This window comes from Vidua macroura, chromosome 13, assembly GCF_024509145.1.
Source record: "Vidua macroura isolate BioBank_ID:100142 chromosome 13, ASM2450914v1, whole genome shotgun sequence".
Lineage (NCBI taxonomy): Eukaryota > Metazoa > Chordata > Aves > Passeriformes > Viduidae > Vidua > Vidua macroura.
Window position 1 is genome coordinate 19,219,339 of NC_071583.1, and position 14,845 is coordinate 19,234,183.

The 14,845-nt window shown below is 45.6% G+C and overlaps 1 protein-coding gene across 2 annotated transcripts in view; it reads right to left on the bottom strand.

The window, feature by feature from the left end:
* The window catches only part of RAF1 (Raf-1 proto-oncogene, serine/threonine kinase), a 37,933-nt gene extending 32,508 nt beyond the window's left edge, over window positions 1–5,425 (bottom strand). For both annotated transcript variants that reach the window (XM_053989343.1, XM_053989340.1), the window contains exon 1: window positions 5,332–5,425. The gene's annotated coding sequence lies outside the window, so the exon portion shown is untranslated. The remainder of the gene's footprint in view (window positions 1–5,331) is intronic.
* Between the last annotated feature and the right edge of the window lie 9,420 nt (window positions 5,426–14,845).

Here is a 14,845-nt window from a genome sequence, read left to right on the forward strand (position 1 = left end):
TTTTCTTCCCAGCAACACATCCAGTCTAATGGTCCCCCCTAGCACCACTCTGCTTTGCAGGATTCTCCCTCTGTGCTCCTACATTTCTGCAACAATTCCATGCAAACAAAAGGGAGTACACACATCTTCACCTGCCCCATCACACTCCTTCAGTTTCACCAAAAACTCTTCTGTAAAATCTCACGTTTCTTACACAGAAAGAAAATCTGAATAAAGAAAAAAGAATGATAATTTAGTCACCTCTGCCACAGGTAGCAAGTGAGTAAAGAGAACAGTGCCTTTTGTGGTGTGCTAATAGACTGAAAAACCACTATAAAATACTGAAAGTATGACCAGACTTTGAGCAAACACTCTTAAATGGCTGAGAACAAGAAAGAGGAATATGCAAAAGCCAGCACAAATTACTGGTAGAGCTGACAGGGACATACACTGGAAGCAGACTAAAAGACATTACAGAAAAAGGAAAATTGGTCATATGTTAAAATATTTCAATATAATAACTTAAATGTTTTCCCCTACAAAAGCAGTAGAGACGTCTTTCTTCTAGTTCTGCACTGTGCTGCATCTCCCTCTTGGTAATCTGTCAGCTCAGTGTTCCAAAAATCCCCACTTTCAGAACTCCAGCTTGTTCTACAGTGAAAAAAATTTATGTAAGAGAAAACTATAATGGGGGCTCAGAGCCATTTCTCAGCGCCTGAACCGGGGAGCCAGCTTTAATTAATCGAGTTAACCCCACACCACACCCAGCTGCGAGTCAGGGAAGCAACCTCCCTCTCTCTGCGAACTAAAAATACAGCAATGCTGGAGCGCCGCGGCGATCCCACGTCTGTCCATCGGAATGCCCCAGGAATTAACGCCCTGCCGTCAGCTGCTCCTCACTGCGAGGGCGTGCGAGGGGCAAACCCACGGCAGGTACAGAACCGGAGCTCAGCCTGGCCTGAAGCAGCGAGGGAAAACTGCAGCGCCCGGTAGCGGCGGCACCAGAGGGGCTCAGAGGGCAGGGGCTGGGACAGGCTCCCAGCTGCACACGGCAATCCTGCTCACCGCTGCACGCAGATCTGTCTGCAAGGCAGTTCTCCAGCTCTTCTGCCTCCAGTGCAACAGCTCGGATTCAACGGTGCCGCCGCTCTGCTCCCGCACCCAGGACATTGCGTTTTGCGCGCGCAGGAGAAATGGCAGAGCTGGCACACCTGCACACAAACCCCGCCACGGCCACCCTGCTGTGCCACACAAACCCGCAGCTCTGCCGTTAGCATCTCTTTTCGATCGCATGGGCTACATCACTTAAAAGCCTGACAATAGGCTACTTATGTAAGCAAGCTATTTATTAATGATCAGTCCTAATTCCTAGCTCTGAAAACGCTTTTCTCATTTACAAATGACTCCAGACCACCACTTTGTTTATCCTCATCTGCTGTGTGCACTGCAGCATTTCAGTACACAAATGACCATATTCTATTAAACCGTAAAAGGTCAGTACACACTGCTGCAATAAAATCAACTTTGTGTAAAACAGATGACATTTATAGTACAAACACAATATTCAAGTCACTAAAGGAACAAACGTGTGCCAGCTGCTTTTCAAAGCAAAAGCGTTGTTTACAAAAAACAGAGCACGCAGCAAGAGCCAGCAGAGCTCGGAGAATTCTTCACAGAACTTGGGCCAAAAGAGACTTTCTTTTCAGAAAAAGTAAGAACATCACTAAACATGGGTTACCCACACAGAATAAATTGTATCTACTTCATGCTGTCTCAAAAGCCATGAGCAATGCATGCTCATTGCTAAAATACCTTGTTAATTTGTCATAAATTTAGAAATTTTAGCCACATTCCCTGCTGTTACATCAACTCCTCTTTCAATTAATTTGTAAAGCTGAGCAAATGTTTCCACGGCCTTATTCAATACACGGTGGATATATTTCATACTAGACAATACCAAAGGATTTAGCATAAGCAATTACTTCAAGTCGATCAAAATCGGTACAGTGATGATGTAAACATGTCTGTTTACAAAATAAACTTAGGTGAAACTTACTGAAATCATGTTTCAATCACACTGCTTGGTAAGTTTTCATCTTGTTTTTTGCAAATTTTCATCTTGTTTTGATGACTTTTATTGCTTCCCCAAATAAAGATCACTTTAACTTATGCAATTTGATGGTTTTATTATAAATAGAACTCTAAATACTATTTTTCATTCCACATTCTTTAGATTTCTGTGTTTCTAATTTAAAAGATGGTCCAGGAACTTACTTCTTACAACACAATCATCCTGTTCAATCACTCATTTGCACACAGTGGCCAAACACTCATTTGTTTCCTGAATTGTCATGAAAGTTTTGGAAATGCAGCTGCACAAATCCCATTATCCTCATTCCCTGGGCAACTGTGTGGTGGCCTCTCCTCCAGCAATTCTTGGGCATTTCACATTTTTAAAGTTAGGCAGAGGCACAAAGAACAGGACATTCCCACAGGACGCAGAAGTAGGAAGCCAAGGCATGGGGGAATTCCCTGCTCTCCATCAGCGGGGGCATCACAGCAGGAGCACATCCCCAGGAGGAGCCCAGACCCACGGAAATCCCTGCCCGCCTCCCTCGCGGCCAGCTGGCAGCCCAGGGAGGCAGGACGAGAGCCACGACAAGGCGGGAAGGGGAGGAGCAAAACCTCTCGGGTGTGGAAGGAAAGCAGCAGCACAGGGGTGCTGGAGGTGTGACACAGGTGTGGCAAAGGGAACTCTGGCAGCACAGGAAAGGCTCTCTGTGTGCAGAGGGACCCAAAGACCAACCTGCACTGAAGGGCCAATGTTCATGTGCTCTGCAAACTTAATTAGCAAATTAAAAACAATTTAAACATCCTGTATCCACAACAGCAATTCAACTCCTGCACTGGAGCTTGACTGCAGATTAGTTTTGGTTCCCATCTCCTGCAGGAGCCTGGAAACCAACAGCTCTGAATTTAATGTTTTCCAACAAGGAAAACGTGGTTTTTTCTTCTCAACTCCTGGTTTTCCAACAGCACAAAGAGCCACGTAAATAATCTGGAGGGAGGAGGGGAGGAGATGTCCCAGAAGAAATTACTGCTGATGTAGCGTACCAAGAAGTGCTGACCAATGATTTCCGTGGGTCATGTTTGTGGCTTAGAAAATGAGTTATTTTAATGAGATATAGTAAGTTCAGGCCCTGAGACAGCAGTGACTTCATACGTAATTTGAACAGAATGCACGGCTGGCTAAGAATAAAAAATGGAAAAGGAAATAAACTGAAAAAAATAAGGTTTAGATCTTCTTCGGGAAAAAATAGGCCTTTTTCCTGCCACTTCCAGCTTTTCCTTCAAAGCAGGTTAATCGGCAATGTTGCACAATAAGTTGTCCAGTCCTGAAAATATTAAGAATAGCAACAAACCATATGAAAAACATATTCCAGGACTCTGAAAACAACACTGCCCCAACTCAACAATGCTACTTCACTTCTGATTTAATAATCTAAGATTAAATTGCTTACTACATTAATCAGTCACCATATTCATTTCATGAGCACACACAGAGATCCCTACAGCTTTCATGATTAATTGCAGCCTCAGGGTTTGCCTGCAGAAAATTCTCATTAAGACAAACCAAACTAAAGCCACTTCCATTCTGAGTGGGTGTCCCCAGAAGAGATTTAAGAGAATTGCCTGGAATTAACTCTCACATTCATCAACTCAATCTCTCCTTCTGCACCAGCACTGCAGACACATCCTGAAGAATAAGCATGCCCATCCCAGTTTGGCACAATGCAGTGATCCTTCAGACAATAGCTGCAGCTGAGTTTTTCTGAAGCACTGAAATAAAAAAGGTCTTCAGATATTTTAAACGGGCTTCAGTTTTGGAAAGATTCTGAGTTTTACACCACTGTAGATCCTTCTGGTTCTGCACACCTACAGCCTGCAGCACAAACTGTGCTGCAGCAATCCCACTGCAACTGGTTCTGCAGTCTCACTGGCCCAGCCGAAGTCCCTGCATTTATAGATGTCACTCCCAGGCTAAGAAGGAAAACAATTCTGCACAAGCCATTTGGCCTGTCGCAGGTGAGATGAACAACAGACAGCAGCAGGACAGGCAGGTTACTGCTGAGTGCAGTCAGGCTGGAGATGAAGAGAGGCAGAAGCAGGACAGGGCTGGAGCCTGGGCTCTGCAGGAGCAGCACTGCTACACGGCAGGGCTGAACAGCCGACAGGGACTCAGGACACAGAACAATCTCCTGTCTGCCGATGTCTAATGGATTTTAAGCCGCAAAAAATAATCAAGCAAGCAGTTCAGACCAAAGAATGCCCGAGCAGAAAGAATTCCGTTGTGCTGATACACCTAAAGGCATTTTCTACTCCCAGTCCAGCAGACTACGGATGACAGTAACAGGAGGGTCAGGCAGCCCCGCTGGAAGCGCAGGAGGGACAAAGCTACAGCATCACAGCGGGGACCCGAGGAGAGCGGGCACAGCCCCGGCTGTGGGCAGGGCACGGCTCCAGCCGTGCGGGATGCTCATCCCCCTGCTATCCTCCCTGAAAAGGGCACGGCTCCAGCCGTGCGGGATGCCCGCTGTTCGCCCTCCCTGCACAGGGCACGGCTCCAGCTGTGCGGGATGCCTGCTCGCACCCTCCCTGCACAGGGCACGGCTCCAGCCGTGCGGGATGCTCGTCCCCCTGCTATCCTCCCTGCACAGGGCACTGCTCCAGCCGTGCGGGATGCTCATCCCCCTGCTATCCTCCCTGAAAAGGGCATGGCTCCAGCCGTGCGGGATGTTCATCCTCCCTTCGCACCCTCCCTGCACAGGGCACGGCTCCAGCCGTGCGGGATGCCCGCTGTTCGCCCTCCCTGCACAGGGCACGGCTCCAGCCGTGCGGGATGCCCGCTGTTCGCCCTCCCTGCACAGGGCACGGCTCCAGCCGTGCGGGATGCCCGCTGTTCGCCCTCCCTGCACAGGGCACAGCTCCAGCCGTGCGGGATGCTCACCCGGGCGCTGCGGGCCCACCCGCGCGGCTCCGCGCTGGCGCTGACAGGCGGCGGCCACGACCCAGCCCCGCTCCCCCCGACCCTCGCCCCGCCCCGGCCCTCTCGGCACCGATCCCCCCGGCCCGGGCAATCCGGCCGCGAAGCCCCGCGGGCCCGAAGCCGCCCGCTTCTCCTCCTCCTCCTTCCCCAGTGTCCGCCGGGGCCGAGCGGCCGAGGCGGCGGCCGGGTCAGCGCGCCCGGGGCCGAGCCCGGAGCGGCTCCGGCGCGGAACGGAGCGTTGCAAAGAGAGGAAATAGGGGGAACGGTTCTCCCGCTCGCCCCCGGCGCTCCCCGGCCACCCGTACCTGTGTCCCGGGCCCCCGGCGGGTCCCCCGCGCCCCGGTCCCGCCCGGCGCCGCTCGTTCCGCGCCTCAGAGAAAATGGCGGCCCCGCGCCCAGGCAGACATTTATCCCCGCCCATCGCCCGCTCGGCGTTCGACGCCGTCCCTGCGCCCGCCTGCCCGGCCGCTCCCGCCTCCTCGCCTGGCGCGGGAGCGCCGAGCTGTGGATCGGCCGCTCCGCCCCGCCGCCATTTGGGAGCGGCTGAGGCGCCGCGGGCTCGGCGGAGGGAGGGAAGGAGGGGATCCCGAGGGATCCCGCCGCCGCCGCGCCTCCAGCCCTGCCCGCGACCCGGCCTGGGAGAGCGGCAGGAGCGCTGCCGCCGCGCCGGGGGCTGGAGCGGGCGCCCGCGGGGCGGCAGAGCCGGCTGCCCTCAGGGAACCGCAGCGCCGCCGCCTCACGGGCACCGGCCGCACCTCCGCCCCGCAGCAGCCCTGCCTCGGCTGAGCCCTCGGTAGTTTGGCAGTTAATTAGTTAATGAAGCGGCCCCGGTGCGTGCAGAGCGGCAGCGGAGGGTCCGGGGCAGAGCCGGGAGCCCTGAGCCGAGCCGAGGCGGCGCTGCCTTACCTGGGCACAGCGAGCCCTGTCCTACCTGTGCGCGGCAGAGGCCGGCTCTGAAGGGAGCCGGCAGCAGTTCCCAAGGGGCGGTACGTGCTCAGGGGTGGGGTGTGAGCTGCTGGGAAAGGTATCTGGGGAGAAATAAAAAAATAAATGAAAACAAATAGCGTGCAAGCTCTTTTCCTGGAGGAGACAGGGACCAGCTGTCCGGCAGCTATCCCTGTGTAACTCCGCACAGCCTCCATGGAAAAGCAGGGACACCAAAGGGCTCTGCTCGCTGGTAACTCGCTTATTTTAGCTTTGAAAACGTGCAGAACGGCACATCAAAATAGTAAATTACCACCCCAAAATACAGCTTCTCGGGGTAGCCATTGCTAAGGAAAACATTTCTCCTAGAACTGTTTTTAACACGTTTGCATTTACAGTCATGTAAGTTACATTAATTGTTAATTAAATAAGCGTTACTCTAAAAAAAAAGAGCCTCCAGCAAAATTCTCAGCCTTATTTTGGATTTCTCTACAGAAGAAAGTTCTGATATAAAACAAAACCTGAGTTCAGCTAAAGTCACATTAACCTCAGAGAGGCATAGTAAGGGCAAGGAAAAAGCAGCACTGTTGGGTTTGCCTCTCCTAAGCACCAAATAAGAAAAAAACCCAAAAGACAAGAGGGTCCTCAGGTCCTGGTGCCCCCCAGGAAGAGCTGTGGTTGCCAAGTAATAGGGGATTGGAATGGGGATGGCAACCAGGAGCTCTGGAGGGCTGAAATAGAAGTTCCCGTGTCTCTAAAATGCTGTGGTTCCCATCTGTTCTGAAAGCTACCACTGATTCCAGTGTAATAATGCCTTCAATTTAGAGGACATTGCTAAAAGAAATATTTAAACTTTTATAGCACCCTTTTACAAGACAAACCACACTGAGATCCCAGCTATTAAGAAAAGACCTTACTCTCTAATTTTCCTCTTTCCCATTGCCATGGGCTCAGACCTACCAGAAAACCAAATCCAAACCGAGGTGGTATCCACTGAGGGCAAAATTTAAAATCTAAATCATTCTTTTCAAATTCTTATAGAGTAACTTCTCAATGTCACATTTCAACTGAAGAAGTCCCATGATGCACAGATCCCATTTATTCCTACAACTTGAACAGGAGTCCATGTATCTGACTGCAAAACTTAGCCCTGGAGAAAAAAAATAAAAAATACACTCAAAGCAGTGTGCACAATAAATATTCACATGGCTTTAGACTAAGCATATCCATGTAATATGGTAGAGCGGTACAGATTCTAGCAAAATATGCAAAAGGATCTTCAGATACTGTAATATAAAATATAAACACAATGAGGGGCTTCAAAAGAAGGAAGGAAAGGGGGACAACCACCTCAAGAAGAGGAGGGTTTGCCAACAACCGTTCATAAAGGTTTAAAAAGACCAGAACAGTGAAGGAGTGTAGTCATGGAGCAAATAAACACAGATCTGGAGGAAAGCAAGCCAGATTTCAGAGTTAAACAATGCAGCACATGCAAAGGAAGACAATAATTGCAAGAAAGAAACAGAAAAGCAAATGGGGAAACTGAAACACTACAGCACTGAAGTGGAAGGGAAACAAAAACTGAACAAACTCTCCAAAATAAACTGAAAATTATCAGCATTCTTCCCGAGGTTGATCTGGTTTGTGTTTGTGGTGAGATGTTTAAAGTGTGAATGTCCAGGTATTCGACCTTCATTTGTCCAGGCATACAATGAGATCCTGCATTTTCACCAGCTGGAGGGTTTCCACCTGTCTGGAAAGCAGTGATTAGAAGGAGAATGAAAACCCCTGGGCTTTAGGCTGTGACAGCACCGTTCTCCTGAGCTGTGAGCCCGGGGATCAATTCCCTTTCTTCCAGTGGCTTTGTCACACAGGCAAAGCCACCTCAGCTTCCTCATGGGAGGGATGCTCCCCATCTTTGAGAAGAGTTTTCACCCTGACTGCTGGAAAGGAGCATGGAAAAGTGAAACCTTTCCTTATTTGTGGTGATTCCATTTGCTGTGTGCAATATTCCTGTGTTCCCTGTCTTTACTTGGGTATTCTTCAAAAATATCCCAATGTTTGAAGTGCCACCACGTAACCTTAATTGTATCCTTAATACCCCTAAGCCTCAGAAGAATGAGCAGCAAGAATTGGGAGTGGAATGCTGGCTGGGAAAAAGAAGAAATGCATATACACATTTTATTATGGAATTTTGTGTGTCAGATCTTCCTCTCTTCCTCCTCAAGCCAAGGATTGCTGTAGACAAACTTTGCCATTTTATCCAGCCACAGTCCAAGCACTGTCCTTCTGCAAGGTTTGATTATGCTACAAATTATCCTCTTACTCCTCCATAAGTTGTTTAGGGTTTTTTGTTGTTGTTGTTTTGTTTGTTTGCTTAGGAAGATGTTTAAGTCAAGTGAGATACAAAAGAAGTCCAGCATACAGAGACCATGAAAAAAGTGGCCTTGAACAAGTCAAGCATTAGCAACCTAAAAGAGAAGCCAAATAAGGCATCTCTTATTTGTACGATGATGCATAAACTATTTATATTTTATCATCCAGCTGAAAGGCTTTATTATTTCCTTGTGTCACTGAAGTGTTCAAAGGAGTGGAAATATAATTTTTAGTTTGGGTTTTTCATGCACTTAGAATTTAAATTGCATAAATCACCTTACAACAACAGGACACCTTATATATGAAGCTGTTAACAGTGGAGTTAACTTGTTTTGCTGAAATGAAAACCATTATTTTTGTTGCTTTGTCCTGAACAAATCATCAATTTTTTTACTTTATTCATATCCAGCCAAAGGTGGTTGCTGTTGGGCTGGTTACAGTGCATGCCCTTCTCACCCTGTCCAGCAGCTTTTCAGCCAAATCTTGGGAGCCAAATCTCTCTCTTCCATATGAAAATCTCTTTACTATAATCTATTAGGTGTTCATACTTATATGGTTCTTGGGTGTCTTCCTATAAAATTAACAATAAATATGTTGGATGAAAATATCAATTATTTAGATTTTCAATACCAGTTTGTGTGGGAGCACTTCAGAGTATAAATTGAAACAGCTTTTCATTAAGCTTTGCAGTAATTAAATTATTCTGAGAGTGCAGCTCTATGAACAGTAAACAACAATCTCCTACTGAAAAAACAAAGTTATATTAGCCCCTCCTCATTGATAATTTTACACAGAAGATTCTTAGAATTCTCAAGGAGCTCTGCAGCAGTTTATTTGGTGCAGAGTAAAAATTGCAAGGCAGTTTGTGGCCCTGCAGCTCTGCAGTGTCTCTGGTTCTGTGCAGGGCAGCAGAGCACTGCTGCCTCTCCCATTTCAGGGCAATGCAATTTGCTTCTAGGAAAATTCAAGGCTCTGCACTCCCCCAGCCAGTTCTCTCAGACTCTCCTCCAGACAGGCTGAGCTCAGTGGCTTTCCTGGATTTTAGATTCTCATTTGCAGCACTTCTGCCCAAGATTTAACTTTCTCCTGGTGTGACAAGAAGCTGTGACGTGTAAGAGTGCTGCTCGGAGCTCTGAAAGCTGAGCTGCCAAGTGCAGGTCCTGCTCACAGACGATTCTCCCCATCACCCAGCCAATCCTCTGAGTCCTCTGCTGTTCCACACCTCAGTGCCCATTTGTTTGCACAGATAACTGAGAAAAAAGCAAATAGAAAATATCCCTAAAGGCACGTGGCTTCAAAGTGCTCTCTGTTGTGTCTGACAGGTACAAATCTATTTTATCAGGTGACTATAACTGGTTTTTCCCCATAGCTGGAAATGTGTTGGAGGAATAGCAGTTAAATTCCAGATAATTTTGGAAAGGACTGAGAGCCTGGGTAAATCTCCTTTCAGAGCACAGAAAGTTTCAAAGAGCACAAGACAAATGCACCAGGTCAGTTGGGGTAGCACTGGATACTGAGAATATCAAAGCATGAAAATAATTTTAGAATAATGTTTTATAAATTTAATGTGGAGATGTTGAACCAATGAGTGCCACCTGCACAGGGAATAAAACCTCAGTCTGAATAAGCATTATTTGAGCTCCAAAAAGAGGACACATTTTTTTAAAACTAAAAATCCAGGCTATAATTTGTGTCTATTTGAACAGTCATTCCTACTGCAGAGACAATAAATACAGCACTTTGATTTACACGTGTATTCTATTTTTGAAACCTAACCAAACTGGTTTATTTGGTTTATTTTGACTTTCTGAAAAAGTCTAACCACAACAAAATCTCTTCAGAGCTAGGTACTACAGTTTAAAAATAACAAAGCATAAATAGCTCTTTCCTGACAAACATTTTTAGAAGCCAGCCTGAACATATAATGAAAACTCTTCTTCAGCAGAGCAATTACACCTGATAGAGAGCTACATAAGGGATTTATCACCTGATTTAGTGTGACATTAAGCTGTGCATTGACAATTTCTCATGGCCACTGAACTCCACTCAATACTTAGTTTCTCTCCAAGCAGAAGAATTACAGCTGTTCATTGTAATAACATAGAGGATGACAGCAACATTTCATTTTCCTGCGAGGAATCCTGAGTAAGGAATGAGTAGTGACAGAGTAGGATAGGAGGCTGCTATCAGACTGTAGCCGAAAAATACACAAACCTTCCTTTATCTCTTCACAGATCATTTTTGTTCTGTTTCTTCCTCAAAAAGCCCAAGTGTTTTTTTTATAGTTCTGGTGAGAAGCCTGCTCTCACTGTGATGTGTTTGTACAGAAAGCCTCACTCCTGCTCTGCTCACGTCACCCTCGGCTTTCATCAAAGGGAGATTCCAGAGACAAGGAAACCCAGAGCAGGCAGTGAATCCATCCTACTGCTCTGCAGCTCTGCTATTCCCAGATAACACAGCTAATTAACATGTGCCTATAAGGTCATAAATACCTGCATCACTCAAAGGTTCATGCAGGCAGCACAAAGACAAAAGTCCATTTTAGCCATGTGCCTGCATTCCTGCACTAAGAGAAATGCAACTCTCATTAACTGGATTCTGGTACAAAAAGCAATGCAAAATAAGGAAAAAAGCTGTCTGGCTTTCAGCTCCAGCCTATTTATCCATTGTCTTTCAAGTTCATCTCAAACATTGGGATAAACAAAGATAGGTGATCAAAGGGCTGCGTTACTTTTGGCAATGCGCCCCTGTTGTAGCCAGCCTTTGATTCTTGTCCTCCATGTCCTACAGAGCAATTTGTGCTTTGAGGGCCAGGACAATTAAAAATCGTGTTGCAAGCACCTACCTTGAGCAGCAGAGCACTCGTGAAGATGTGCCAGCAGGGCAGGATTTTGGCTGTGCAGCTGGTGAGGGTTGGTGGCTGTACAAGGGGAAGTTCTTACCAACCCTGTCCAGAGCACAGAGCTTTCCAGAGCTGCAGTGGGGGAAATTTCACTGTGGGCTGATGGACACATCCTGCACAGGGCTCAGCACTGCTCTGTCACAGCACAAGGCATCAGGAGATTCCCCTGGGAAGCTCCACCATGACACACCAGTGTAGCTGTGCAATTCTTAAAACCTTCCATACGTGTATGGCTCGTTTGGTGTCTGATGGTAAAGGTGGGGGATGTTTTTGTCAGATGTTTCAGTTGTTAAGGACTTTTTTGCTGTTGCACATTCATTTCTTAGACTGGCCAGTGGTAATCAGGTTGATGATATATATCAGGATATACTTCTGCTTCAATAGAAAAGTCAACTCTGATTAAATGAATGATGATGTTCACTTTGGTCTTATTTTTGAACGAACTTCTTTTTAATTTCTTTTTGCAAGATAATAAAAACCCAAAACAATGCTATGAGCAAAACAAGTAAATTACTTGAGCAGTAATTAGCAAAGACATCAGGCCAAAGGAATGCAAACATACAAGTCTCCTGCTGGAGCTCAGAGCAGAGCCCAGTGTGCTGCGTTTGGAGATTTGTTCCACCTCTCAGCAACTGCACAGAAATGAGTGTGGACATGCCTGCTTGTACCTGAGTATTTTTAATACTTTGGAGATACACATCTAATACTCACAGGTATTCACATTCATTTATTCAGACATTCCTCACCTTCAAACCTATTTCTGGTGGAGACAGAAGCTTTGCATCAAATTATGCAAGGCTTTCTTCTGCCCTCCACAGAAATGCAACAGTGACACAAGGGCTTGAGTAACTGCTGGAACATCATTGCTGAGACATCCATTTGATTTGATAGTGAGGCCAAAGAAATACCAAAAAAGCAAAATCTAGAGCAAGCTAAAGTCTTTGCTTTTCATACAGCAAGTCTTTGTAACTTGGAATAATTGATTCTATGATCACACACTAAATTCTAGACAGGAAATGCTAAAGAAGGGGTTTTTTTCCTCCTTTATCACATACAAAGTGGAATGGATGGAAAGGAATAGCAAGGGTTTGTTGCTAGTATGTAATTATGTATTTACTAATAATTCCAGCTTGGGGTTTAATGACTTCAGCATGCCCCCGTGGCAGTTCTTACATGGATTCCATGCTATCACCTGAATTCTGAGCAGTGTTGCTGCAGGGTCACAGGCACTGGGTGGCTGTGCTGGCTCTGGAATTGCAGGAAAGCCAAAGCTGTCCTGAGGCAGGGAGGGTGAAACTCCGAGGCATTATTTCCACCTGGGAGGTTCCATGCTGAGACATCTCCCCAGGACACACCTGACAGATTCATCTCTTTCAAGGCTGTCTTTTGAAAATAAACCAAGGTGGATTTTCTCCTCCTCTTGTGAAAACCTCATCCTTGTAAATAAGGAGCAGCAGAACCAAAAATATCTTATGTTGGGGCAGGCAATCTTCAGGTGCTTTGCCCCAGCACTCTCTGGGTAAATTATCTAACTTCTTGTAGCTTTCAGATTTCAAAATTACCTATTCAAACTAAATTTTTGGGTGAAACATTCAGTACAAAGCAATAAATTATTTCCTCAAGAAATGGATTCTGATGTATCAAGTTTTCATGTAGGATCACGCTCTTGGCTGACAAGAATGCAAGCAAAATTATATGCCTTCTTTTTTCCCCCATCTCCCTCTTCATTTATCTTTTGATAACAGTCAACTGCACTTATTCTTAAAGAAGTATTGATGGTTATAGCCATAGTTTTATTAAAAATTGCATCATTTATATGCAAATTTAATAATATTTCAAATATACCATAGATGTATTATTATATATTACATATATTATTTTAAAAATTCACCTCTGCTGCTCAGGAGAGTTCAGGATATTTCCATTACAACCAAATGCCTAAATTCATATTTTTAGTGCTATCAAAGTATATTATTGAGATTGTATAAAGCAGACCTACTCAAGAGGAATTGCCATTTCTGGAGCAATCCTTGGAAGTTTTGAGTAAGGATAAGAAATAGGATCCATTCTCCTATTTGACACAATAAAATATCATGGATTTATTTAGTTTAATATAATGTAATTCACTTGAGTATTTAACTTAAGCAGGTGGAAAATCCTAGTTTCTCTTAGGGACAGGAAATAGACTCAAGTGATTAAAAGTCTTTGGTTACTTTTCCTGGTAGCTTTTTGTTTCTTGTTTTTGCAGGAAGTTAAGAATTCTCTGAGGAAAGCTCTGAGCTGTTTGTGTGGCTTTGTGAGTAATGGGAAAAAATTACACAAAATATGCCACTGCTGTGTAGTGATATGGAACAATAAATAATAAAATAGGCAAGAGGTAGGAATTGCTCAGACTCCCTTTCTATAAAATCCCTCTTCCTAGAGGAAAGTGGAACTGCTGTGGAGCAGCTCATATGAAACAGCTGGGATGACAATTGCCAAGGAGGGCTGCTTTGGAATTTGGCAAGGAGCCACGATGTCCTAATTACCTTTACTTTGCAGATTTTGGTCTGGAAGTAGCTGGTATTGTAGAATTCACTAATCTAGAGTAATTGGAATTGTTCTGCTGCAGCAGAAAGCTGGGCAGGCTTTCAAAAAATAAGAATTATTGAAAATACTATTTCGGAGAAGACTTGACAAGGATATAAAATCCTAGGTAGCCAAAGCTGAGCAGCATTGTAAATAATCCTTTATGCAGGCTACTGAAATTAACAATTTTGTTCTTATGAAAATTGGCAGTTTTCCATTCAATACCATGTTCCTCACTGAAGGAACAGCAGTTCCAAGAAAACTTTTATCACAGAAGGCAAGAATATGGAATTATCCTTTCACGGCAACTTAATGCAGCAGAGAATTTTCAAAGCAATAAACCCTAAAAATACCATTCTTACCACAACTATTCACTACAAGGCATAACAGCCCTGCTCTTCATTAGCATGTTCAAATTAATGACTGTCATTAGGAAGGGCAGTGTGAAGCATAATTCACTCCATAGTGAAGCAGCTGCTGCTGTGCCATACATCTACCTGCTAACAGCCCCAGCTGCTGGGTTTTTAAGCTTCCCCTGAAGTGGATATTGGGATTTGCTCGCTGATATTCCCGCGGTTATCATCAGCCGGGATCAGTGTCTGCCCCAGCTGCTGCCTCACCTGCCCCGCAGGAGCTGCTGCCACCCAGGAGCGCCAGCTGGGCTCCTGCACAGGACTCACAGGATTAAATAAAAAAGTTCCGTGAGTGATTCTTACTCGACTCACACGATCAGACAGATTCACTGAGTCAGGCTTCAAGTTTCCTTAAAGAGCTTTGAATTTTTTGGCTCAATTTCCAGGCACAAGCACGAGCAGTATGAGTGGAACCTGCTCACAGGTGATGTGCTTACAGCAAGGCACCGGTCTGACCACCAGTTCATGGCTTTGTCAAAGGCTCAAGTTTCACTCTGCAGCAGTGAGAAAGCCAAGATTTGGTAAAAAAAAAAAAAAAAAGAGAAAAGCGGGGTTTGGTTAAATTCTCTGAACCTCATCTTTTCCTCTGTGAATTAAAAGTAGGAGCAGATTTAGTGCTTTAGGGCTGAGGTGCAG